This window comes from Pelophylax lessonae, assembly GCF_965119305.1.
Source record: "Pelophylax lessonae genome assembly, chromosome: 3".
In the NCBI taxonomy this organism is placed as follows: Eukaryota; Metazoa; Chordata; class Amphibia; order Anura; family Ranidae; genus Pelophylax; species Pelophylax lessonae.
Genome location: NC_138770.1, coordinates 663,270,017 through 663,296,408, shown reverse-complemented (window position 1 = coordinate 663,296,408; position 26,392 = coordinate 663,270,017). Strand labels below are relative to the sequence as shown.

Below are 26,392 nucleotides of genomic sequence, written 5' to 3'. Positions count from 1 at the left end.
CCCTTGTGAATGGGTGCTCACCTCAAATCCTTAAAAAGAGCGCATAGATTGTTATCCCAAAAAAGATCATCCATCCATATCCTTCAGGGCTCCTCTCATTCACAGGAGTTGCAGCGTCAATCAATGCAGTATATATGCAAACAAAAAGACTTGCAATAGTGTATGAAATCCTTAAACAATCAGCTTTTATTAACCACTTTAACACTAGCCACTGTGCTGCTACTGCGGCACAGTGGCTCGTTATCGTCTAGCGACGTAGACCTACGTCGCTAGATTCCTCCCCCTGTAGGCGGCGCTCGCGCGCCGCCGGAGGCGCGCTCCCGCTGTTTTCATTCACAGCGGGAGTCGGGCCTGGGGAGGAGCGGCGGCGATCGCCGCTGCTCTGCCCCGATCGTCGGGGAATCCAGTTTGGAGATCCGCCCGCTGTGTAAACAGAGCGGGCGGATCTCCTAAGTGACAGGGAGTGACAGATCAGAGTGTTCAGCATAGCTGGACATCCGATCTGTCCCTGTCTCAAACAGTCACCTCCCCCCCCACACGTTAGTAAGCACCAGGCATACATTAACCCCTCCCTCTCCAATAAAATTAACCCCTTCCCTGCCAGTGTCATTTTTACCGTAACAGTGCATATTTATAGCAATGATTACTGCAGTAATGTCACTGGTACCCCCAAAAGTATCAAAAATGTCAGTCAAGGGTCCGATCTGTCCGCTGCAATGTCGCAGTCCCGCAAAAAAAATCGCAGATCGCCACCACTCGTTAAAAAAAAACCACCAAAAATGACAGAAATCTTTCCCTTAGTTAGTAAACGCAATAACTTTTGCGCAAACCAATCAAAATACGCTTATTGCGATTTTCTTTACCAAACATGGGTAGCAGAAAACAAATTGGCCAAAAATTTAAAAAAAAAAAAATGTTTTTTACATCTTTTTTGGGGGGAATTTCATATAAAAAAATGTTAAAACTATTGTTATTTTTTCAAAATAAACGCTCTTTTTTTGTTTATAGCGCAAAAAGTAAAAATCGCACAGGTGATCAAACACCGCCAAAAGAAAGCTCTGTTTGTGGGAAAAAAAGTACGTAAATTTCGTTTGGGTACGGCGTCGCATGACCGCGCAATTGTCAGTTAAAGTCGCACAGCGCCGAATCACAAAAAGTGGCCCAGACGTAAGACAGCAAAATGCTCTAGTGGTAAAGTGGTTAAATAAAGGTGGATAAATCTCACTCACATTTGTAGGTGCAGCACATGCACTTGGACAATAGCATCAAGTAAATGGTGGAAATCGTGGTGGTATAGTGGGAGAGACTGCACAGCGCAGCCGGTCTCCACAGCGTGCGCCGATAGCTGTGCAGTCTCTCCCACTATACCACCACGATTTCCACCATTTACTCGATGCTATTGTCCAAGTGCATGTGTTTCAAGGATTTGAGGTGAGCACCAATTCACAAGGGGGTGCACGGCTGGCTGTCCACTGTGACACTCTGGTCACTTCTCTCTGGGAGCACAGATCACTTTAGGATTACATTTTGGACTTTGTTTATTGGCTTTTTGCACTTTGCACACTGGACTTTTATATCTATATATTTTCTCTTTTCTATGAGTATTATATTATATTTACCACTTTATTAGCACTATTGGTACTAATATTATGTCACATATAAATATTTTGGGTTTTTATTAATTTAAGCACAAATTAATTAATTTAATAATTTTTTATTTGCGCAACACTATATATTTATTTCAATTAAGCACACTATTATGAGAAGTGGAGTGCCTGCGGACTTATTCCTTATATTGGCATGCTTACTTTAGTATCATCCGCAAATACTGAGATTGTGCTGGATATCCCCTCCTCTAGGTCGTTTATGAATAAATTAAACAGGATTGGCCCAAGGACAGAACCTTGGGGGACCCCACTTTCCATGCCCACCCAATCCGAGTACTCCCCATTTATCATCACCCTCTGGACTCTCCCCTGGAGTCAGTTCTCTATCCAGGTACTCACCCTATGGTCCTTACCTATGTACCTTAGTTTGTACCGTAAGCGTTTGTGGGGGACTGTGTCAAATGCCATTGCAAAGTCCAGATACACCACATCTACAGGCCTTCCTTTGTCTAGATGGCAACTCACTTCATCGTAGAAGTTTAATAGATTAGTCTGGCAAGAACGATTTTTCATGAATCCATGCTGATAACTACTAATAATACCGTTTTCATTACTAAAGTCTTGTATATAGTCCCTTAACATCCCCTCCAAAATCTTGCAGACTCCTGATGTTAGGCTGACCGGTCTATATTTACCCAGGATATATCTCGGCCCTTTTTTAAATATTGGTACCACGTTGGCTTTTTTCCAATCAGCTGGCACCATTCCCATCTGTAGACTATCCTTAAAGATCAAGAATAATGGTCTGGCTATCACCTGGCTGAGTTCCTTAAGTACCCTCGGGTGCAAGCCATCCGGTTCCGGATCTGAAGGACAGTAAAGAGGTGCTGGAAAATAACGGTTACCACAAAAATTATTGACACTTTGGGCCCAATTTGGACATTTTCACTTAGGGGTGTATTTACTTTTGTTGCCAGCGGTTTAGACATTAATGGCTATGTGTTGAGTTATTTTGAAGGGACAGCAAATTTACACTGTTATACAAGCTGTACACTCAATACTTTACATTGTAGCAAAGTGTCATTTCTTCAGTGTTGTCACATAAAAAGATAAAATAAAATATTTACAAAAATGTGAGGGGTGTACTCACTTTTACCATAGTTTGTGGACTCTATAACTTTCCTACAGACTAAATAATATGATTTAGGTTTTTGTTCCCAATGAAATGAAACAGAATATATTTTGGGCTAAATTTATTAAGAATAATTATTTATTTGCAAAATGTTATAACAGAAATTAAGAAAACGGAATTTTTGTAAAATCTTACCTGTAAAATTCCTTTCTCTGAGTCCTCCGACAGTCGCCGCCTCTTCATATTCGTCACATATGGGGTATTAGACTTTGCTCCGAAGGAGTAGCTAGGCAACAGAATATGTTAACATTAAAGCTTTTAACATATCCCACCCTCAAGGGGTGGTCCCCTCAGTCAATACCCTCCTACTTCCTGCAACCATATCTCAGTTTTAGTGGAATAGCAGTAGAGTATACAACCAAACCCCAAAAGAGGGGCGGGGGCGGCGACTGTCGGAGGACTCAGAGAAAGGAATTTTACAGGTAAGATTTTACAAAAATTCCGTTTTCTCTTACGTCCTCCGACAGTCGCCGCCTCTTCATATTCGTCACATATGGGGACGTCCCAAAGCAGTGCAAACATGAGGGGTGGGAAACGCATCCGCGCCGAAAAGGCAACGCAGTCTCCGCATCAAAGAAAGGAACCTTACCATAGGAAGGAAACCAGCTGGGCAACAGGAAAAACAAGTGCTCAACAGGAGCAACAACCCAGGAAAAGACAAATAACCAGGGGATAAAAAACTTATCCCAACAGCCAGTGGTCCCCACAAGGGACCCTAGGGCAACGCCGCACTAAGAACCTTGCGGCCAAAGGAAGCATCCGCAGATGCCTGAACATCTACTTTGTAGAATTTTGTGAAAGTGTGCACGGTCGACCAAGTCGCCGCCTTACACACCTGGGCTACAGAAGCCCCATGACGACAGGCCCAAGACGTACTCAGAGATCTAGTAGAGTGCGCCTTCACAGGCACAGGGGGAACCTTCCCCTGCAAAGAATAGGCCTGTTCAATGGTCTGCCTGATCCATTTTGCGATGGTAGAGGCCGACGCCGCCATGCCCTTCCGAGGACCCTCTGGAAGAACAAACAAGGAATCCGTCTTTCGAAAAGACTCAGTCGATTTAAGGTAAACCCTTATCGCCCGAACAACATCCAGAGAATGTAATCTCACCTCCTTTGGATGTTTAGGCTTCGCGCACAGCGAAGGCAAGACAATATCCTCATTAAGATGGAATTCCGAAACTCGTTTCGGAAGAAAAGAAGGATTAGGTCGCAAGACCACCTTATCCAAATGAACAACCAGATACGGAGACTTGCAGGACAAAGCTGCCAGCTCCGACACTCTGCGAGCCGAAGTGATCGCCACCAAAAAGGCGACCTTTTTGGACAACATAGACAACGAGATCTCCCTGATCTGTTCAAAAGGAGCACGTTGCAACACAGACAGAACGAGATTCAAGTCCCAAGGGGGCAAAGGATCCCTCCTAGGAGGAACCAGATGCCGCACACCCTGAACAAAAGTGCCAACCAAGGAGTTGGAAGCCACGGGACGTTGAAACAGAACGGCCAGCGCAGACACCTGACCCTTTATCGTAGCCAGCGCCAAACGCTGATCGACACCCGTTTGAAGGAAGGACAGCACTTGGGAAACCGAGTACGTGCGGGGTGAAAACCCCCTGGACTCACACCAGGCAAAATAGGCCTTCCAAGTACGGTAATAAACCTTCCCCGAGGAAGACTTCCTCGCGTTGATCAAAGTATGAACGACCTCTGGGGAGAGACCCTTCTCCTTCAGGACCTCGGTCTCAACAGCCAGGCCGTCAAAGCCAGAGACTGTAAAGCAGGATGGTATATCGGTCCTTGAGACAGGAGATCGTCTCGAAGAGGCAGACGCCACGGGGCGTCGACCGCCAGATTCACGAGGTCTGCGTACCAGGACCGGCGAGGCCAGTCCGGTGCCACAAGAATCACCATGCTGCGTTCCGAGTGTAACCTGCGAAGGAACCTGGACAGCAACTGAATCGGTGGAAACGCGTACATCAGCCTGTACTGATGCCACGGGGCCACTAACGCGTCCGACGCGTCTGCCCGAGGGTCGCGCGTCCTTGCCACGAACCTTCTCACCTTGTTGTTGAGACGAGACGCGAACAGGTCCACATCTGGAAGACCCCACTTCGCGCACAACATCTGGAAGACAGCCGGGTGGAGAGACCATTCCCCCTGATCCAGGGTCTGGCGACTCAGATAGTCCGCCTGCCAGTTCTCCACCCCCGGAATGTGAACCGCCGTTATCGCCGGGACATGAGTCTCGGCCCAAGACAGAATGCCGGCCACTTCTCGAGCCGCTCGGGCACTCCTGGTGCCCCCTTGGTGGTTGATGTAGGCCACCGCCGTGGCATTGTCCGTCTGCACCCGAACTGGGCAGCCCTGCAGCCGGTCCGTCCAGCGATGAAGACAGAGATTTATCGCACGCAATTCCAGAATGTTGATCGGAAGGGAAGACTCCCCCTCCGACCAAGTTCCCTGGGCGGACAGAACGCCCAGAACACCACCCCAGCCCGACAGGCTGGCATCCGTGGTGATCACCGTCCACGAGATAGGACGAAACGACTTGCCCCCGGACACCATCGGGGACTGGAGCCACCACAGAAGGTCTCTTCTGGTGCGATGACTCAACGAGATTTGAAGATCCAGAGATTGAGGTCGCCCGTCCCACATGGACAGGATCTCCGCTTGGAGACCCCGCGTGTGAAACTGGGCGAAGGGAATCGCCTCGAAGGCCGAGACCTTCAATCCCAGACATCTCATGCACGTCCACAGAGACGAGTGCGGAACGTCCCTGAGGGACCTGACTTCCTCCTGAAGAGTTCTGAGTTTGTCTTCCGGCAGGAAGACCTTCGCCTGCACCGAGTCCAGAATCATTCCCAGGTAGGGAAGACGAACCGACGGACTCAGTGTCGACTTTGGAAAATTTATCGTCCAACCAAACTCCTGCATAGTTTGCATCGTGACAGACAGGTCCTTCTCCAGACCCTGGCTGGTCGCAGACCGAACCAGAATGTCGTCCAGATACCCCAGGACAGAAATGCCCTGGGCCCTCAATAATGCCAGAACCGGTGCAAGCACCTTGGTGAAGACCCGCGGAGCCGAGGCGAGACCAAAAGGCAACGCCACGAACTGGTAGTGATCCTCCGCAATGGCAAATCGAAGGAACCTCTGGTGACCCTCGAAAATGGGGATGTGAAGATACGCATCCTTCAAATCGATGGAGGCCATGAATTCCCCCGGAACCAGGGCAGCCACCACCGACCGCAGGGATTCCATGCGGAACTTGCGAACCCGCACAGAGTGGTTCAGAGCCTTCAAGTCCAGAATTGGACGAACCTTGCCCTCCTTTCTGGGCACGGTGAACAGATTGGAATAAAACCCCCGAAACCTGTCCCGATGAGGCACCGGAACTACCACTCCCTGAGCCCTCAGGTCCCGCACCGCCAGGTGCAGGTCCCGTAAACGCTCTGGAGACAGTTGAAGATTTGAGGGAAAAAATCTGCTCTCCGGCCGAGAGAGAAACTCGATCTTGTAACCAGATCGAACGATCTCCTGAACCCATCTGTCCCGCACGCGGGTCAACCAGGGCTGAAGAAAACCGAGCAAGCGTCCCCCCCACACCAAAACTGGGTGAGGGCGCCCCTTCAGGCCGCACTGTTATGGGCTGCGGATCCGGATTGACCGGACTTCTGTTTTCCAGACCAGGGCTTCTTCTGAGAGCCTTGACCTTTGAACGGTTTGCCCTTGTAGTGCGACCGAAAGGCACGAAAGGACCCCTGAGGGGGCCGAAAATTAGCATGCTTCTTCCCAGAAGCCCCCTTAGCCTTGGGGAAATGGGGCAAGAGAGTGCTCTTACCTCCGGTGATCCCCTTAACACATCCAAGGACTCCCCAAAAAGGCGAGACCCATCATAAGGCAGATTGGCTAAGGTCTTACGTGAAGACTGGTCCACCGACCAACATTTCAACCAAACCAGGCGGCGAGACAACACCGCCACGCTGTGCACACGTGCAGCCAACGGGACTAGGTCCAAGTCCGCATCACACAGATACATGACACCCTGGTGGATTTGATCCACCATATCCAGGGTCGCCGGCGAGGCCGAATCGGCCACTAGGACGCGCCTAAGCATCTGCGTCCAACTTGCGACCGCCTGGGCCGCCATGAGAGAGGCAAACAGAGCCTTAAGCATAGAACCCGTAACAGAATAAGTATGACGGGCAAGAGACTCCAATCTCCTATCCGTGGCATCACGGAACACAGGGGAATCCTCTGCAGGAATCGCAGTGGATTTATTTAAAACCGCAATTGCGTGATCCACTGGGGAAGGCGAGAAAGGATAACGCAGCTTGAACCTACTTGGTACAGCAAAAGGTTTGCGTAGATTGCGCCATTGTTCCTTAACAGCGCGCTGAAAATCATCATTGCAGGGAAAAACCTGCGGCGTTCTGCGTTTTCTCTGCGTCCCATAAGCCGCCAAGGCAGCGGGGGGACACACTTCATCCTGCAAACGCAGCGTTTGTTTTATGGAAGCAATCAATTCATCCATGATTGCAAACTCTTCAGGCGAGCCAGGGGGAGAATTATCAACCCCTTCAACTTCAGCCTCCACCTCGGACCCCACTAGATCCAGGGAGGAGCGGGACCCCGATAAGGAGGCCCCCGCCATAACAACCCCATCACCTTCACCCTCAGAATCAGAGGAAAGAGCAACTCTGGGTCTTTTAGTAGATTGAGCAGCCACCAGCATCTGCACCTGAGCAGCAAGGCCAGCCACAATAGTGGCTAAATCCCCCCCTGGGGGGGAAACAGCGGTCCCCTGGCTGTCCACCAAGGCGGTAGGAAATTTGCCCTCCTGAGAATCCATTGCCCCTATAACAAATGCCGGATAATAAAGGGTTAACTGCCCCTTTAACAAGCGTGGCGAGCGCAGCCCACCGCACCACACACAAGCACAATGAGACCCCCACAGGGACAATAAAACTGACACAGGCAATGGATAGGAAGGATATAACCTGAGGAGACCCTCGCCGCTGCTGCTGCCTCGATCGGTGTTCCTGGAGAAGAGGAAGTGATACTGCCAGGGCGCTCTATGAAAGCCTATGGGAGGCTACAAGAAAATGGCCGCCATGCATGTAGAACATGCGGCCGGAGCGAGTGTAGGCAAAATGGCGCCGTTTGGCGCCGAAACCGCCGCTCCACAGTACAGTAATGCACACATGTCTGTATATAAAAAAAAAACATGTCAGATCGCCGCAGCGATCGCTGTATAATGCCCAAACATGCCACAAAACATGCCCCACAGCACACAGCTTCTCACACTGACAAGGCTGACACACACAGTGTCACACAGCTCCCCCCCCCCCTTGCAGCCCACAGCATGCAGCCGAGAGATAGGGAGACAAACAGTGTGAATAGAGGCAGGTTACACAGTCCCAGACTGACACCCCCCCAGACAGACAGGTCCCCACATAAATACACTTACCTCACAGTGGCGTGGGGGACCCGCACAGGCGAACAAGCCGCTGCACATGAGGCAGGGAGAGTCGCATACAAGACGCACAGAATGGGGGTTAAGAAACCGCACAGCGTCCAGTGAGGTAGCCACCTCACCAATCATCCCTGCACCGAACAGGGATGGGTCGTTCACTGTGCCAGGAGCGTTACCTGGCTGAACGCTCGATGGCAGGCTGGGAGGCCACTGACCCACGACCTGCGACCAGGGGGATCAGCCCGAGACCCAGCCCGCATGATCCTCTTCATCCGAAGAACTAACTAATGCTGACAAAAAGAACAGCTAAGTAAAGGTAGAGAGAAAACTCAAACAAAAAATCAAAAAAGAAGAAAGAGTCTGGGGCACAAAGCCCCAGCACAGAGAGAGCCAGCCACTCCTGACAAGCTAGACATTGAAACTGAGATATGGTTGCAGGAAGTAGGAGGGTTTTGACTGAGGGGACCACCCCTTGAGGGTGGGATATGTTAAAAGCTTTAATGTTAACATATTCTGTTGCCTAGCTACTCCTTCGGAGCAAAGTCTAATACCCCATATGTGACGAATATGAAGAGGCGGCGACTGTCGGAGGACGTAAGAGAAAAGTGTGTTTTTCTTATTCACAATGTTCAGTATTTTTATATTTGGCAAAAAAATAAAAAACCCAGTGGCAATGAAATACCACCAAAGAAAGCTCTATTTGTGTGAGCAAAATGTATAAAAGTTTAGTTTGGGTACAGTGTTGCATGACTGCGCAATTGTCATTCAAAGTTTGACAGCGCTGAAGGCTGAAAATTGGCCTGGGCAGGAAGGGGGTAAAAGTGCCCAGTAAGCAAGTGGTTAAGGAGTAACAGCCTTTTTGATCATTTTTGTAAATTGGCATTTACATTCAAAATATCATTAAAAAAAAGATCAATAATTTATTTTCCAATTTCAAACCAGCTAAATAAGGAGACGGAGGGAGATGGGCCATAGAAATGAACGGCGATTCTCACGTCTCCCCTTGCAGATGACATCCGATTGTCACAGAAAGGATTGTAGATCTTTAACCGGTTACCGGCCACCACAAGTACATATACTGCAGCAGTCAGCCCCGACCAGGCAAAGTGACGTATGGGTATGCCACTAGCCTGGGAGCCAATAGCGGACGGGTGCGCGCCGCCGGAGGCGCGCTCCCGTCTCGGCTCGTTCACGGACACCTCCGTGCGTGTGACCGGCGGACCCGATGTCCGCCGGTCACTCGCGATCGTCCGCTGTGAAGGGAGAAAGTCAGGCGGCTAATGTAAACAAAGCCGCCTGTCATTCTCCCCTGTGTAAAAGCACTGATCTAACGGTCCTGCTATGTTAGATACACACACAGCCGCATCCCTGCACAGTAAGAAACACGCCCCTAGGGACACACTTAACCCCTCCCTCTCCAATAAAGTTAACCCCTTCACTGCCAGTGTCAATTTTACAGTAACAGTGCATATGTATAGCACTGATTACTGTAGTAATGTCACTGGTAACCCCAAAAGTGTCAAAAATGTCAGTCAAGGGTCCGATCTGTCCGCCGCAATGTCGCAGTCCCGCAAAAAAAAAAAAATCGCAGATCGCCGCCATTACTCGTTAAAAAAACAACAAAAATGACAAAAATCTTTCCCGTAGTTAGTAAACGCAATAACTTTTGCGCAAATCAATCAAAATATGCTTATTGTGAATTTCTTTACCAAACATAGGTAGCAGAAAACAAATTGGCCAAAAATTTAAAAAAATTTTGATTTTTACATTTTGTTGGGGGGGAATTTCATATAAAAAATTTGAAAAATATTGTTATTTTTGCAAAATTGTCGCTCTTTTTTTGATTATAGCGCATGATCAAAAAATTGCACAGGTGATCAAATACCACCAAAAGAAAGCTCTGTTTGTGGGAAAAAAAGGATGTGAAATTCGTTTAGGTACAGCGTCGCAAGACCGCGCAATTGTCCGTTAAAGTCACACAGTGCCGAATCGCAAAATACCCCCTGGTCAGGAAGGGGGTAAAATCTTCCAGGGCTTAAGTGGTTAAGAAGGAACAATGGTATTGCATCTATCTAACTGCACTTATCTTTCGAGCGGTGGACCATTCTAGTCTGCTCATCTCCATCTTAGAGGACATTTATGTTTCCGATAAAACTATTTTACAAATACGCAAACGTATGAAAGCAGAATAAAATCTTGATGAGTTTTATTCTGTCATATCAGACACAAAACAGGCCATTGACGATGAGCACTTCCTCCCGTGGGCCCCATAATCCCTTGTCTGAAGAGTGCCAGCTCTACATAGGAGATGACACTTTCTGGCTTGGGGGACCGGGGAACATGTGTCTGAATGCCGAGTCCTTTCTGCTGACCACACAACACTGTGAGCTAGGCAGCTGCACAAAGTCATTCTGACAAAATCCTCTGGGGGACTTCTGACTATCTGTAGCTGTTAAACTGACTTCCTAGGAGAGTCCAGATGGATTGGAGTAATTGTACAAAGCTGGAGAGATTCTTACTGGGCCCTCAAGTCCTCTCCTGCTGCCTCTTCTGGGCTCCGTCCTCCTGAAATGAGCTCAGATTCTCCAGAGGATGAACGCAGGAAGTAACCTAGTTTTTTTTTTGGCAGCGCTCTGCTATATAGAGCTAATAATAATGAACAGACAGGTCGTCCCATCAGGGGTTGAGAGAACAGATTGGTGATCATCAGAGTAGAAAATCAAAATAAATATAAATATCCAGTTAATTTAATAATTCAATGGGCAAAGTGCAGAAGACTGAAACTCAAAGAAAACCACCAGAATTCATTCTCCAATCATTTGACTGGTTGCCAGGGGTTAATAGATATCATTGCTCTGAATGAAACCTGTGACAGACCCAACTGGGTCAGGAACTTTTGGAGGGCACTACAGGGTAGTCTCTTGCCTACTGACTATGAGCCATTGCTTTTGAGGGGGCTTTATTCTTGGGAGGGGTGTGCCTGGGGGACCATTGGAGTGATTTTTCTTTGGATTCCTGAAACACACACACTCTGGGAACCTAGGACCTGGATACAGATTTGGGGCATCTGTGCCCAAACCAGCAATGACTGCTTTACCCCCCCCCCCCACCTCCTATACTCAGAGACTCAGAATAGATGTAATATAATCAGCTCAAAACAACCCCTGATGCTGGGGTCTCCGGCTATAATCTGTTTATTAAGGTGTCTTTCTCTCATGGTATCATGTTCCCATTGTGTGCCTCCTAGGTGTGGATTCCCATTGTTAATTGAGTCACCTATTGTTTCTGTCTGTCTGCTAGTACTGTGTCCACTTCCCCTCGTTACCAAACTATTGTGGGATGTTATATGTTTGTGTTAATTGGATAACTGTTTAATCAGATTACTGTTTATGTTAGCAGTTCATTAGATGTACTGTTATTACTGTTTACAGTTTGCATTGTTTAGGATAATGTGATTAAGCTCTTACCTGACTTTGTGTGGTATATATTCTGTGTGAGTTTACAATTAAGTGAGTCCCAGTTTGCACCTAAGCTAGTGTTGTCTAGTTCTTGGGTGCAATGCTCAGCTATAATACCTGGCTCCTGGCTCCAGAGTGGAGGAAGCTGTATCTTGGTGGAAGCACCCAAGTGGGGTGATAGGCGGTCTGTCACAGAACCATTTAAAAGTGATTGTAAAGTATTTTTTTTTTTTTTTATAAAAACATGTTATACTTACCTGCTCTGTACAGTTGGTTTTTCACAGAGTGGTCAAGATCCTCCTCTTCTCGGGTCCCTCTTCTGTGCTCCTGGCCCCTCCCTCCTGTTAAGTGCCCACAGCTTGCTGTGGGGGCACCCGAGCTGAGTCACAGCTCCCTGTGTGCATTCAAACACAGAGACATAACCCGGCCCTGCCCCCCCCCCCTCCTGATTGGCTGACTGACATTGATTGACAGCAGTGTGAGCTAATCGCGCTGCACTGCTGTCTCAACCAATGAGGAGGGGAGTCCTAGGTAGCTGAGAAACTCCTGCAACATTGCTGGATAAAGATGGGCTCAGGTAAGTATTAGGGGGGACTGAGGGGGGTTGCTGCACACAGAAGATGTTTTTATCTTAATGCAAAGAATGCTTTAAGATAAAATAAAACCTTTTGCCTTTACAACCCCTTTAACTAGTTACGCTTTTTAGATATACAGTGGGTACGGAAAGTATTCAGACCCCCTTAAATTTTTCACTCTTTGTTATATTGCAGCCATTTGCTAAAATCATTTAAGTTCATTCTTCTTCCTCATGAATGTACACATAGCACCCCATACTGACAGAAAAACACAGAATTGTTGACATTGTTGCAGATTTATTAAAAAAGAAAAACTGAAATATCACATGGTCCTAAGTATTCAGACCCTTTGCTGTGACACTCAGGTGGTTTCCATTTCTTCTGATCATCCTTGAGATGGTTCCACACCTTCATTTGAGTCCAGCTGTGTTTGATTATACTGATTGGACTTGATTAGGAAAGCCACACACCTGTCTATATAAGACCTTCCAGATCACAATGCATGTCAGAGCAAATGAGAATCATGAGGTCAAAGGAACTGCCTGAAGAGCTCAGAGACAGAATTGTGGCAAGGCACAGATCTGGCCAAGGTTACAAAAAGATTTCTGCTGCACTTAAGGTTCCTAAGAGCACAGTGGCCTCCATAATCCTCAAATGGAAGACGTTTGGGACGACCAGAACCCTTCCTAGAGCTGGCCGTCCGGCCAAACTGAGCTATCGGGGGAGAAGAGCCTTGGTGAGAGAGGTAAAGAAGAACCCAAAGATCACTGTGGCTGAGCTCCAGAGATGCAGTCAGGAGATGGGAGAAAGTTGTAGAAAGTCAACCATCACTGCAGCCCTCCACCAGTCAGGGCTTTATGGCAGAGTGGCCCGACGGAAGCCTCTCCTCAGTGTAAGACACATGAAAGCTCATCACCTGTCCAATACAGTCCCAACAGTGAAGCATGGTGGTGGCAGCATCATGCTGTGGGGGTGTTTTTTAGCTGCAGGGACAGGACGAGTGGTTGAAATTGAGGGAAAGATGAATGCGGCCAAGTACAGGGATATCCTGGACAAAAACCTTCTCCTGAGTGCTCTGGACCTCAGACTGGGCCGAAGGTTTACCTTCCAACAAGACAATGACCCTAAGCACACAGCTAAAATAACGAAGGAGTGGCTTCACAACAACTCCGTGACTGTTCTTGAATGGCCCAGCCAGAGCCCTGACTTAAACCCAATTGAGCATCTCTGGAGAGACCTAAAAATGGCTGTCCACCAACGTTTATCATCCAACCTGACAGAACTGGAGAGGATCTGCAAGGAGGAATGGCAGAGGATCCCCAAATCCAGGTGTGAAAGACTTGTTGCATCTTTCCCAAAAAGACTCCTGGCTGTATTAGATCAAAAGGGGGCTTCTACTAAATACTGAGCAAAGGGTCTGAATACTTAGGACCATGTGATATTTCGGTTTTTCTTTTTTAATAAATCTGCAACAATGTCAACAATTCTGTGTTTTTCTGTCAGTATGGGGTGCTATGTGTACATTCATGAGGAAGAAGAATGAACTTAAATGATTTTAGCAAATGGCTGCAATATAACAAAGAGTGAATACTTTCCGTACCCACTGTATCTAATGCGTTCAAAATCTGAACAGGTTAAAACAAGCTGACAGCTGAGCTTTTTTCTGCATTGTTTAGCCATCTCCCAAAATTTTTGTAAAGGTCATCTGGGTGACTATAGAGCTGCCTGATCTCTTTTACTGTGCTTGTATATGCACAGCCTATGCTTGATTGGCTGCAGCAATGGGCAACATGCAGAAGGCTGTAACTCAGCAGCAAACCACCAGAATTCATCTTTCAATCATTTGACTGGTGGCCATTGTTAATACATTTTGCATATTATTGCATTTTGGACATGTCTAGTAAGTCCACTATCTAAACTGGTTGAAACAAGCACATGACTGTAGTAGCAGCTCTGAGTGTTTCTACGTTGTTTAGCTGTAACCTAGCTTTTGTGTAAAAGTGATCTGGGTGGCAATAAAGAGGCTCAATCACTTTTAATGTGCTTGCATGTGCACAGTCTGTGCTTGATTGGCTAGAGCAACTGGCAAAGTGCAGAGGCTTGTAACACAACAATAACCCACCAGGAATTATCCTCAAATCATGTGATTGGTTGTCGTGAGTTAATACATTTTGCATATCACTGCTCTACATGGAACCATATTAACAAGATCAGCATTTTGGAGGTATCTAGTATGTCCAAAATTTTAACAGGTTGAAAAAAACAAGCTCATGACTATCATAGCCTTGAGTTTGTTTTGTCATTGTTTAGCCATCACCCGGCATTTTTATAAAAGTGATCAGAGTGGCTATAGAGCCAAACATTCTCTCTCACTTTGCAGGCATAAACACAGTCTGTGCTTGATTGGTTGGAGCATTGCATAAAGTTTCAGGTAGCTTGTAAATCAAAAAACACCGCCAGAATACATTCTCCAATCATTTGACTAGTTGCCATGGGTTAATACATTTATCATTTCACTGCTCTGCATGGAACCATATTACCTAGTTCAGAATTTTGGACATATCTAGTACTCTAAAATTAGAAGAGGTTGACACATACTCATGGTCGCAGTAGCAGCGGTGAGCCTGTTTCTGCATTGTTTAGCAATCTCCTGGCATTTGTGAAAAAGGGATCTGGGTGGCTATAGAGTCGCCCAATCACTTTTACTGTGTTTGCATGTGTACAGTCTGTGCTTGATCAGCTAGGGGTCTCCAAACTGGGGCTCGAGGGCCGAATGTGGCCCTTTGCTTACCTTTATCAGGCCTAAGGGGCACCATTAATTTCACATATACAAGGCACTATTCCTTTCACTGATACCAAAGACGGAGAACTGTTCCTCCCACTGACACTATATATGGGGAACAAATTCACCCACTGACACCAATGAAGGGACACTATTCCTCCCAGTGACACTATAAATGGGGAACAAATCCACCCACTGACACCAATGAAGGGACACCATTCCTCCCAGTGACACTATAAATGGGGAACAAATCCACCCACTGACACCAATGAAGGGACACCATTCCTCCCAGTGACACTATAGATGGGGAACAAATTCACCCACTGACACTAACGAAGGGACACTATTCCTCCCAGTGACACTATAGATGGGGAACAAATTCACCCACTGACACCAATGAAGGCACACTATTCCTCCCAGTGACACTATAGATGGGGAACAAATTCACCCACTGACACCAATGAAGGCACACTATTCCTCCCAGTGACACTATAGATGGGGAACAAATTCACCCACTGACACCAATGAAGGGACACTATTCCTCCCAGTGACACTATAGATGGGGAACAAATTCACCCACTGACACCAATGAAGGCACACTATTCCTCCCAGTGACACTATAGATGGGGAACAAATTCACCCACTGACACCAATGAAGGGACACTATTCCTCCCAGTGACACTATAGATGGGGAACAAATTCACCCACTGACACCAATGAAGGGAAACTATTCCTCCCAGTGACACTATAGATGGGGAACAAATTCACCCACTGAAACCAATGAAGGGACACTATTCTTCCCAGTGACACTATAGATGGGGAACAAATTCACCCACTGACACCAATGAAGGGACACTATTCCTCCCAGTGAAACTATAGATGGGGAACAAATTCACCCACTGACACTAATGAAGGGACACTATTCCTCCCAGTGACACTATAGATGGGGAACAAATTCACCCACTGACACCAATGAAGGGACACTATTCCTCCCAGTGACACTATAGATGGGGAACAAATTCACCCACTGACACCAATGAAGGGACACTATTCCTCCCAGTGACACTATAGATGGGGAACAAATTCACCTACTGACACCAATGAAGGGACACTATTCCTCCCAGTGAAACTATAGATGGGGAACAAATTCACCCACTGACACTAATGAAGGGACACTATTCCTCCCAGTGACACTATAGATGGGGAACAAATTCACCTACTGACACCAATGAAGGGACACTATTCCTCCCAGTGACACTATAGATGGGGAAAAAATTCACCCACTGACACCAATGAAGGGACACTATTCCTCCCACTGACACTATAGATGGGGAAAAAATTCACCCACTGACACCAATGAAGGGACACTATTCCTCCCACTGACAATATAGATGGGGAAAAATTCACCCACTGACACCAATGAAGGGACACTATTCCTCCCACTGACACCAATGAAGGGACACTATTCCTCCCACTGACACCAATGAAGGGACACTATTCCTCCCGCTGACACCAATGAAGGGACACTATTCCTCCCACTGACACCAATGATGTAATTTTTTTTACTCCCATTAACCATAGTTCAACCCCCTAAAGTCTAAAGGTCAAAAACTGGCCCTTTGTTTGGAAAGTTTGGAGACCCCTTGGCTAGAGCAATGGGAAAATTGTGAAGGCTTTAACCCAACAGTAAACCAACAGAATTCGCCCTCCAATCATTTGACTGGTTTCCATGGGTTAATACATTTTACTATATACTTCTCTGTGCGGAATTGTATTAACTAGATCAACATCTTAGACATATCAAGTATGTCCACAATCTAAACAGGCTGAAACAAGCTCTGTGAACTTGTTTCTGTGTTGTTTAGATGTTTCCAAGCGTTTGTGCACTTTTACATGTGCTTAATTGGCAGGAGCAATTGGCAAATTGCAGAAGGCTGTACTTAACAGCAAACCACCAGTTATTACATGTTGCATATATCTGCTCTGTGTGGAACCTCTTTAACAAGTTCAGTTTTGGACGTATCCAGTACGGCAGTTGTAATCTTTTTCTGTGTTTTTTAGCCATCTCCTGGTGTTAGTGTAAAAGTGATCTGTGTGGCTACAGAACCACCCGATTTTTACTATGCATGCATTAGCATAGACTGTGCTTGATTGGCTGCTGGAGCAATGGGCAAAGTGTAAAAGGCTATAACTGAACAGCAAACCACCAGAATTCATCCTCCAGTCATTTGACTGGTTGTCATGAGTTAAAACATTTTGCATATAACTGCTCTGCCTGGAACCATATTAATACGTTCAGCATTTTGGACATATCTAGCACGTCCAGAATCTGAAAAAAGCTGAAACAAGCTAATGTTCTGCGTTGTTTAGTCATATGTATAAAAGTGATCTGATCACTTTTACTGTGCTTGCATGTGCACATTCAATGCTTGATTGGGTGAAGTAGTGGGAAGGGGAGACATGAAGACCCCTGATCTCTCCATAAAGAGAATCCTGTTAAGCCCTTAGGATAGCAAAAAGTTAAGTGCATGATAAAAAATGAAACACTCCCCCATTCTGCCCTGCGCGCACACACATATAAACGTAAGTGCACTCATAGAGCACAAACGTCTACTTAAACAAGTGCACCAAATGTAATATATTGCAGTGCACGCCAGAGTAAGAAAATATAATTTGAGGTCCCTTTAATACGGTTTCTATGGTTGTAAACGTCAGACAAGAAATGTGAAGAAAGCTTATCCCTCTATAGTGTGTGCTTGTCTCCATCCAAGGCACTAAGTGTTATTTCTGTCTGCTGCCTCCTTCCTCTGCTACCAATTCTAAAAAGTTTTCCTGACACCAAGAAGAAAAAGGTGATAGGGGAGGGAGCTCCAGCGCACAGCCTGTGATTGACAGCCTCAGCTCTGCTCATGTGTGCTGTGTGAAGGAGGTTGTGTCCCTTCCCTCCAATCAGGGTGCACAGGTCTGCAGAGGTCCCTTAAATATGGGTTATGTGGTTGTAAACCTTGGACAAGAAGTGTGAAGAAAGCTTATCCCTCTATAGTGTGTGCTTGTCTCCATCCAGGGTACTAATGGCGCTTTTCCACTGCATGGAACCGAACGGTTCGGCTCGCTTCTGTGCTTTTCCACTGGTGGTACCGCATGGTACGGTGTAGGAACGGTTCGGTACGGTACAGCTGCGCTTTTCCACTGCATGGAACCAAACGGTACGGCTCTCAAAAACAGTACCACCTCGATTGTGGTTCCAAGAGGTACCATACCCGGTACCATATCCCACAATCCTTTGCATGCAGTCACTACTAGCCACTGATTGGTCAGAGAATCGTTGTTATCCCACCCACTTAACTTTAGTAAGTGGGTGGGGTGTAGGAACGGTTCGGTACGGTATGGTACGGCTGCGCTTTTCCACTGCATGGAACCAAACGGTACGGCTCTCAAAAACAGTACCACCTCGATTGTGGTTCCAAGAGGTACCATACCCGGTACCATATCCCACAATCCTTTGCATGCAGTCACTACTAGCCACTGATTGGTCAGAGAATCGTTGTTATCCCACCCACTTAACTTTAGTACTACTTTAGTGGAAAAGCAAACCATACCGTACCGTACCGAACTGTTCCAACACCGTACCATGCGGTACCAGCAGTAAAAAAGCAAACCGGGCCAAGCAGGGCCAAGCAGGGCCAAGCAGGGCCGAGCCGGTACTTGCAGTGGAAAAGTGCCATTAATGTGTTTGCTGTCTGCTGCCTCATTCTTCTGCTATCAATTCTGACAAGTTTTCCTGACACCAAGATGAAAAAGGTGATAGGGGAGGGAGCTCCAGCACACAACCTGTGATTGACAGCCTCTGCTCTGCTCATGTGTGCTGTGTGAAAGAGGTTGTGTCCCTTCCCTCCAATCAGGGCGCACAGGTCTGAGTGTAACTTCAGCTCCCCAACCCTTTCAGAGATGAGATATCCTGTGTAAATTCTGAACTTTGAAAAAATGTAGAGAAGAAAAGACTGCAGATAAACAGGTACAACTTATGTAGGATGATACATCTCCGTGTATCACCTGAGGCCAGTCACTTCACTGGGTATATGTAAGGGCTTACAACCATTTTAACTCTAAACTGATGAGCTGTAAGAGAATTTATGCCAATTTTTTTTTTTTTTTTTTAATGGTGACATGGGTTTCCAATCCGAGCGGAGGACACAAAGTGCTCAGCATGGGGAAGGAGGATGCAGGTAAGTACTGCTAAATGTATTCATTTTAGTTAATAGTACGTATTTAGGTAGTCAAGTTTGTTTAGGGGAAGGAGGAGGTCAGCTTTATCTGACATATGGAATTACAACACAGTTGGCAGATTGATCCAGACATCAGACATTCTCGTAATTCTACATAAACTCTCAAACACACCTTAGGACACCAATGTATGCTCTGATCTAATATTCCAGATAAAGCTCTGATAAATGAGAATTTTGTCTTATCAGTGTAACATTTTCCTGAGTTAACCTTTCTATTCATTCCCCAGAACAGTTCCCTGTCTTCTGAATAGCAGAGTAAGCAGGAACCTTGCAATGACACAGATTCCCGAGCGGAGACATCTACCTGGAAAATTGATGCCTTTGAAGACCGCGCTTTGTTCTTTTCAAAGTGTCAAAACCTTTTTATTTCTACTCTCTCAAAGAATAGGTGTCATGTTCCGCAGGACACGATCCACATGTGTGTCTCTTCAATGAAACATGCCGAATTCCTTCAAACCGTTTAAAAAGTTAATTGAAACTGAGAAACTGTTCCAGTATGCCGAGGCCAATAACACACACGGGTCTAAAATGTCTTGTGACAGACCAGGGGTCTCCAAACTTTGTAAACAAAGGGCCAGATTACAAACCATCAGACTTTAGGGGGGTAAGAGTAAGAGCAGAAGATGCCCCGGCATCAGCGGGATTAGAGCATGGCTGCGGGGTCAGTGGGAGTTTAAAATTACAAAGCACTCTTGGTCAGTAGAAGGAAGGAACAGTGCCCCATCTTTGGTATTAGTGGGAGGAATAGTGCCCCATCATTGGTATCAGTGGGAGGAATAGTGCCCCATCATTGGTATTAGTGGGATGAATAGTGTCCCATCATTGGTATTAGTGGGAGTAATAGTGCCCCATCATTGGTGTCAGTGGGAGGAATAGTGCCTCATCATTGGTATTAGTGGGATGAATAGTGTCCCATCATTGGTATTAGTGGGATGAATAGTGTCCCATCATTGGTATTAGTGGGAAGAATAGTGCCCCATCATTGGTATGAGTGGGAGGAATAGTGCCCCATCATTGGTGTCAGTGGGAGGAATAGTGCCCCATCATTGGTGTCAGTGGGAGGAATAGTGTCCCATCATTGGTATTAGTGAGAGGAATAGTGCCCCATCATTGGTTTAAGTGGAAGGAATAGTGCCCCATCATTGGTATTAGTGGGAGGAATAGTGCCTCATCATTGGAGTCAGTGGAAGGAATAGTGCCCCATCATTGGTATTAGTAGGAAGAACTATGCCTCATCATTGGGGTCAGTGGAAGGAATAGTGCCCCATCATTGGTATTAGTGGGAGGAATAGTGCCCCATCATTGGTATTAGTGGGAGGAATAGTGTCCCATCATTGGTATTAGTGGGAGGAATAGTGTCCCATCATTGGTATTAGTGGGAGGAATAGTGTCCCATCATTGGTATTAGTGGGAGGAATAGTGTCCCATCATTGGTATTAGTGGGAGGAATAGTGCCCCATCATGGGTGTCAGTGGGAGTAATAGTGCCTCATCATTGGAGTCAGTGGGAGGAATAGTGCCTCATCATTGGTGTCAGTGGGAGGAATAGTGCCCCATCATTGGTATTAGTGGGAGGAACTATGCCTCATCATTGGGGTCAGTGGAAGGAATAGTGCCCCATTATTGGTGTACATGGAAGAAATTGTGCCCCATTGTTGGTGTCAGTAGGATGAATGGTGCCTCATCATTGGTGATCATTGAAAAATTAACAGTGCCCCAAGGGTTAGAGAAATGTAAGCAAAGGGCCACATCTGTCCCATGGGCCACAGTTTGGAGACCACTGTGATAGACCATAAGAAATATTTTCCTGTCTGTGATGCAGAGCTGTATGTTTCAGGAAGATACATTTTAAAGCCTAAGGCTAGGTTCACATGTACAGATGTGACTGAGCGCGTATGCGTTTGCACGCATCACTTATAGAACAACCTATTCATTTAATTTGACTGCCCTAAGAGAAATGCGGAAATTAATCCTCGACCCTCTTCCAAAAAACATGCCGTACCAACCCGCATGGTGCTATGCGGTTTGATGCACACAGAAATGCGCATGTGTACCATTAACAGTTATTTGCACCACCATGCGTCTGCTGTAGAACAGCATTCACAGACCATGGTCTATGGAAGCCTTAGTACCTGCTTCTATCAAAGTGAGAGCTGGGCGGAAAGGGCAGGCATAGTTGGGCACTCTTGCTGAGTGCTGACTACAGCAACAAGGGAGGAAGATTTCCACCAAACAAGAACACATCTAACTAAGGTTAAGTAATGTCCCTTGTGCTGATTTTTTATTTTTATTTTAATTTTTTTTTTTAAACCTCGATTTTAAAGTAAAAACCTTTCATGAGCAAAATGCCCAGGCTCCCACTGTTGAGTTATTCGAGGAAATGGCTATTATGCTGACCCAATGGCTCCAGTCCTTTCTCTGTCTGCATAATAGCCATTTCCTCAAATAACTCAACAGTGGGACCCTGTCCATTTTGCTCATGGAAGGTTTTTACTTTAAAATCAAAGTTTTAAATAATAAAAAAAAAGAATAAAAAATCAGCACAAGGGACATTACTTAACCTTAGTTAGATGTGTTCTTCTTGTTTAGCGGAAATCTTCCTCCCTTGTCGCTGTAGTCGGCACTCAGCAAGAGTACACAGATCAGAATAGTCAGATATCCTTATACGTGCATTTCTGCTTAATGATTGCAGGTATTGCTACAGGAAGGAAAGCATATCAGCCAGGAAGCTAGCAATTGCAGAAGGAGATATCGGTAATAGCAGACTCCATGTTGCCCTCAGGAAAGGTGTATGTTAGGGCCAATTTACACTAATGCATTTTAAAGCCCATATTGCAATGTGCTAAAACACAAGTTCAACTTCCCATATATGAAGAACAGGTATTAAAAAGATCTCGGTCAATGGCTGTTAACCCTATCCATTCCAAATTATACATTTAAAAACAGATTATAAATGATTGTCAATGTACATGAATAATACTGAGGATTATTGCAAAGGAGACCTGGGAGACTCAATAGATGACCTGGGGCACTCAATAGAAGACCTAGAGTTCTCAATAGAAGAACTGAGGCACTCAATAGAAGACCTGGGGAACACAAAAGAAGAAGTGGGGCACTCAAGAGAAGACCTGGGTAACTCAATAGAAGACCCAAGGTACTCTATAGAAGACCTAGGGTACACAATAGAAGAACTGTGGCACTCAATCAAAGACCTGATGCATTCAATTGAAGACCTGAGACACTCAATAGAAGACCTGTGGTAAGCAATAGAAGACCTGAGGCACTCAAGGGAAGACCTGAGGCATTCATAAGAAGACTTGGGGCACTCAATTGAATATCTGAGGTACTCAATAGAAGACTTCGGTCAAACAATAGAATAACTGGGGCACTCAATAGAAGATCTGGGGCACTCAATAGAAGACCTGGGGCACGCAATAGAAGACCTGGGGCACTCAATTGAAGATCTGAGGCACTCAATAGAAGACCTCAGTCACACAATAGAATAACTGGGGCACGCAATAGAAGACTTGGGGCACTCAATTGAAGATCTGAGGCACTCAATAGAAGACCTCAGTCACACAATAGAATAACTGGGGCACGCAATAGAAGACTTGGGGCACTCAATTGAAGATCTGAGGCACTCAATAGAAGACCTCAGTCACACAATAGAATAACTGGGGCACGCAATAGAAGACTTGGGGCACTCAATTGAAGATCTGAGGCACTCAATAGAAGACCTCATTCACACAATAGAATAACCGGGGCACTCAATAGAAGACTTGGGGCACTCAAATTAAGACCTGAAGCACACAATAAAAGAATTGGGGCATTCAATAGAAGATCTGGGGCACGCAATAGAAGGTATGGGGAACATGCCATGGTCTACCAATGCCCACTATTATAGCTGCTGCAGCTCCCTGTACAACACTGGATATGGTATATCACCTAAAAAATTTACACTGCAACTGTTTCCTTGAGATCATGATAAGTAGATGTAATCCAAAAAAGTAAACAGCAACAGACTTTTTTTCTGGCAGCCCTGAAGTGTACTTGTGTTCCATGAGAATAAACAGATGAAACAAAAGATGGGAACTAAAGAAATATTAGATGCTGACACATGTAGCGATACACAGGAATATTTCCATGGTACTAGAGAAGCACTTCTACTATTATACACTTTCTTACAAACTTAGATAATACCAGTGTCATGACGCAGCCAAAAGAGGGAGCGAAGGGTTGCATTATACTTTCTCTTGATGTCATAACCATTTCTAGTTGTCCATGATGATTAGTCTGATAAAAATTAAATCAGACATTCTAATAAGAAAGTACCCATTAGTTAATTCAAGATATGCAAAGGATTTGAGTCCTACAGTGTTGAGCACAGGTCAAATGTCTAATTGGTGTGCTTATTAGACTCTGTGTGCTCCTTACTGAACACCAAGCAAATTGTCTACATCCCAAGTTATTACAGATGTGTAAAAGCCTTACTTAGTCTTTTGGGACAAGCTGTGTGACCTTCAACCCTTTAAATCTCAAAAAATAATATCTCATAACTCTCCTCCTGTGCAGCACACAATTATAAAACTGCCTGTAAAGCATAGCGGCGCAAAGATGAGCTCCTTGACACCAGACATGTTGGTTTTATGATAGTTATTGATATGACGGAGAGAGGGAACTCTCGCTCTCCACCTCAAATCTCTCCCCCCCCCCCCCAACCTCATTACAGAAAATTCCTGCCACCCACTAAATCCCCTCTCTTTCCCAATACAGAACTTTCATACCCCCCTCCCCCCAATACAGAGCTCTCCTGCCACCCCCTTCCCCCCCGTACAAAAGTGTCCTGCCGGTGACAGCTGACCCCTGTATGTAGGACATGGTCTTGGGGCCCCCTCTGCAGGATACAGCACTGCTCAAACTTCCCACTCAAGAAATACCATCTTCAGCCCTATCAATCTGGCCAGGACAAGCTGGGGATCAACAATTCAGTAGGCCTCATCTTCATGACAACAGCTTTACTTCTTCATCATACAGGGTGACAGGTCCAAATGTGGGGCTGACCGGGACTCTGCCTTACTAGGATCTGTCTGAGCTGAACGATTACCAGATGAGGGGCATCCAGTACACCGATGCTAACAGGTAACAGTATACCGTAAACAAAAGGCCTAGATAGATAGATAGATAGATAGATAGATAGATAGATAGATAGATAGATAGATAGATAGATAGATAGATAGATAGATAGATAGATAGATAGATAGATAGATAGATAGATAGATAGAGAAGGGTCACATTTATTTGCCATCTGTTTCCCCATTGGGTAGATTTCCATCCACTTCCTGTCCCAGGTGAAGAAATCCCTCCAAAGTGAGGGAATCCCTGGCTGTGATCGGAACTAGTGCCATCAAGATTTCCCCTCTACTCCTGTTTAAAACCTAACAGGGGTTGTAGACCCTCTCCACTCTATCCAAAAAAAAAAAAGAAGGAAATTCTCATAGCGTTCGAATGTTATTTGAAAGTACTTCAAAATTTAGTTTGCTTTTAACATTCAATTTTAGAATGTCTGACCCTCATACATACACTGTTAGAAGTTCGTGCATTTGAGAACAACATTTCACCCTGCTCCTTTAAATTTTCTCGTAATTGCGGTCACAAATAAAAGTTGATTTGACCCCGTAAATGATTAGAGAAACGACCAAATGTTCTTACACTAAAATTCCACCCAGTTTTGGAGTGGAGAAAGACCCTGAAACTGAGCTGCAGCACGGTGGCCAAGACCATACAGCAGTTTACCAGGACAGGTTTCACTCAGAACAGGCCTCACTATGGTCGAGCAAAGAAGTTGAGCGCACATGCTCAGCGTCATATCCAGAGGTTGTCTTTAGGAAATAGATGTATGAGAGCTGCCAGCATTGCTGCAGAGGTTGAAGGGGTGGGGGGTCAGCCTGTCAGTGCTCAGACCATATGCCGCACGGCACACACGGCATCAAGTTGGTCTGCATGGCTGTCATCCCAGAAGGAAGCCTTTTCTAAAGATGATGCACAAGAAAGCCCGCAAACAGTTTGCTGAAGCAGACTAAGGACATGGATTACTGGAATAATGTCCTGTGCTCTGATGAGACCAAGATAAACTTATTTGGTTCAGATGGTGTCAAGCGTGTGTGGCGGCAACCAGGTGAGGAGTACAAAGAGAAGTGTGCCTTGCCTACAGTCAAGCATGGTGGTGGAGTGTCATGGTCTGGGGCTGCATGAGTGCTGCCGGCACTGGGGAGCTACAGTTCATTGAGGGAACCATGAATGCCAACATGTACTGTGACATACTAAAGCAGAGGATGATCCCCTCCCTTCAGAGACTGGGTGCCAGGGCAGTATTCCAACATGATAACGACCCCAAACACACCTCCAAGACGACTACTGCCTTGCTAAAGAAGCTGAGGGTAAAGGTGATGGACTGGCCAAGCATGTCTCCAGACCTAAACCCTATTGAGCATCTGTGGGGGATCCTCAAAACGGAAGGTGGAGGAGCGCAAGGGCTCTAACATCCACCAGCTTCGTGATGTCATCATGGAGGAGTGGAAGAGGACTCCAGTGGCAACCTGTGAAGCTCTGGTGAACTCCATGCCCAGGAGGGTTCAGGCAGTGTTGGAAAATAATGGTGGCCAAACAAAATATTGAAACTTTGGGCCCAATTTGGACATTTTCACTTAGGGGTGTACTCACTTTTGTTGCCAGCGGTTTAGACAATAATGGCTGTGTGTTGAGTTATTTAGAGTGGACAGCAAATTTACACTGTTATACAAGCTGTACACTCACTACTTTAGATTGTAGCAAAGTGTCATTTCTTCAGTCCCCGTTCACACTAAGGCGACCTGTGAGGCGACCTGGTCGCCTCACAGGTCGCCGTAGGTCACCTTCCATAGGGAAGCTGCGGACCCGTTTTAATAGGAGGGACACAAGTCGCTCCGACTTAGAAAAAGGGTCCGGAGCTTCTTTGGGGCGACCCGGAGGCGACCGCCA

The 26,392-nt window shown here is 46.0% G+C and overlaps 1 protein-coding gene across 1 annotated transcript in view; it reads right to left on the bottom strand.

The window, feature by feature from the left end:
* The window catches only part of PLCB1 (phospholipase C beta 1), a 1,154,983-nt gene that overhangs the window by 298,952 nt on the left and 829,639 nt on the right, over positions 1-26,392 (bottom strand). The gene's annotated exons all lie outside the window — the stretch shown is intronic.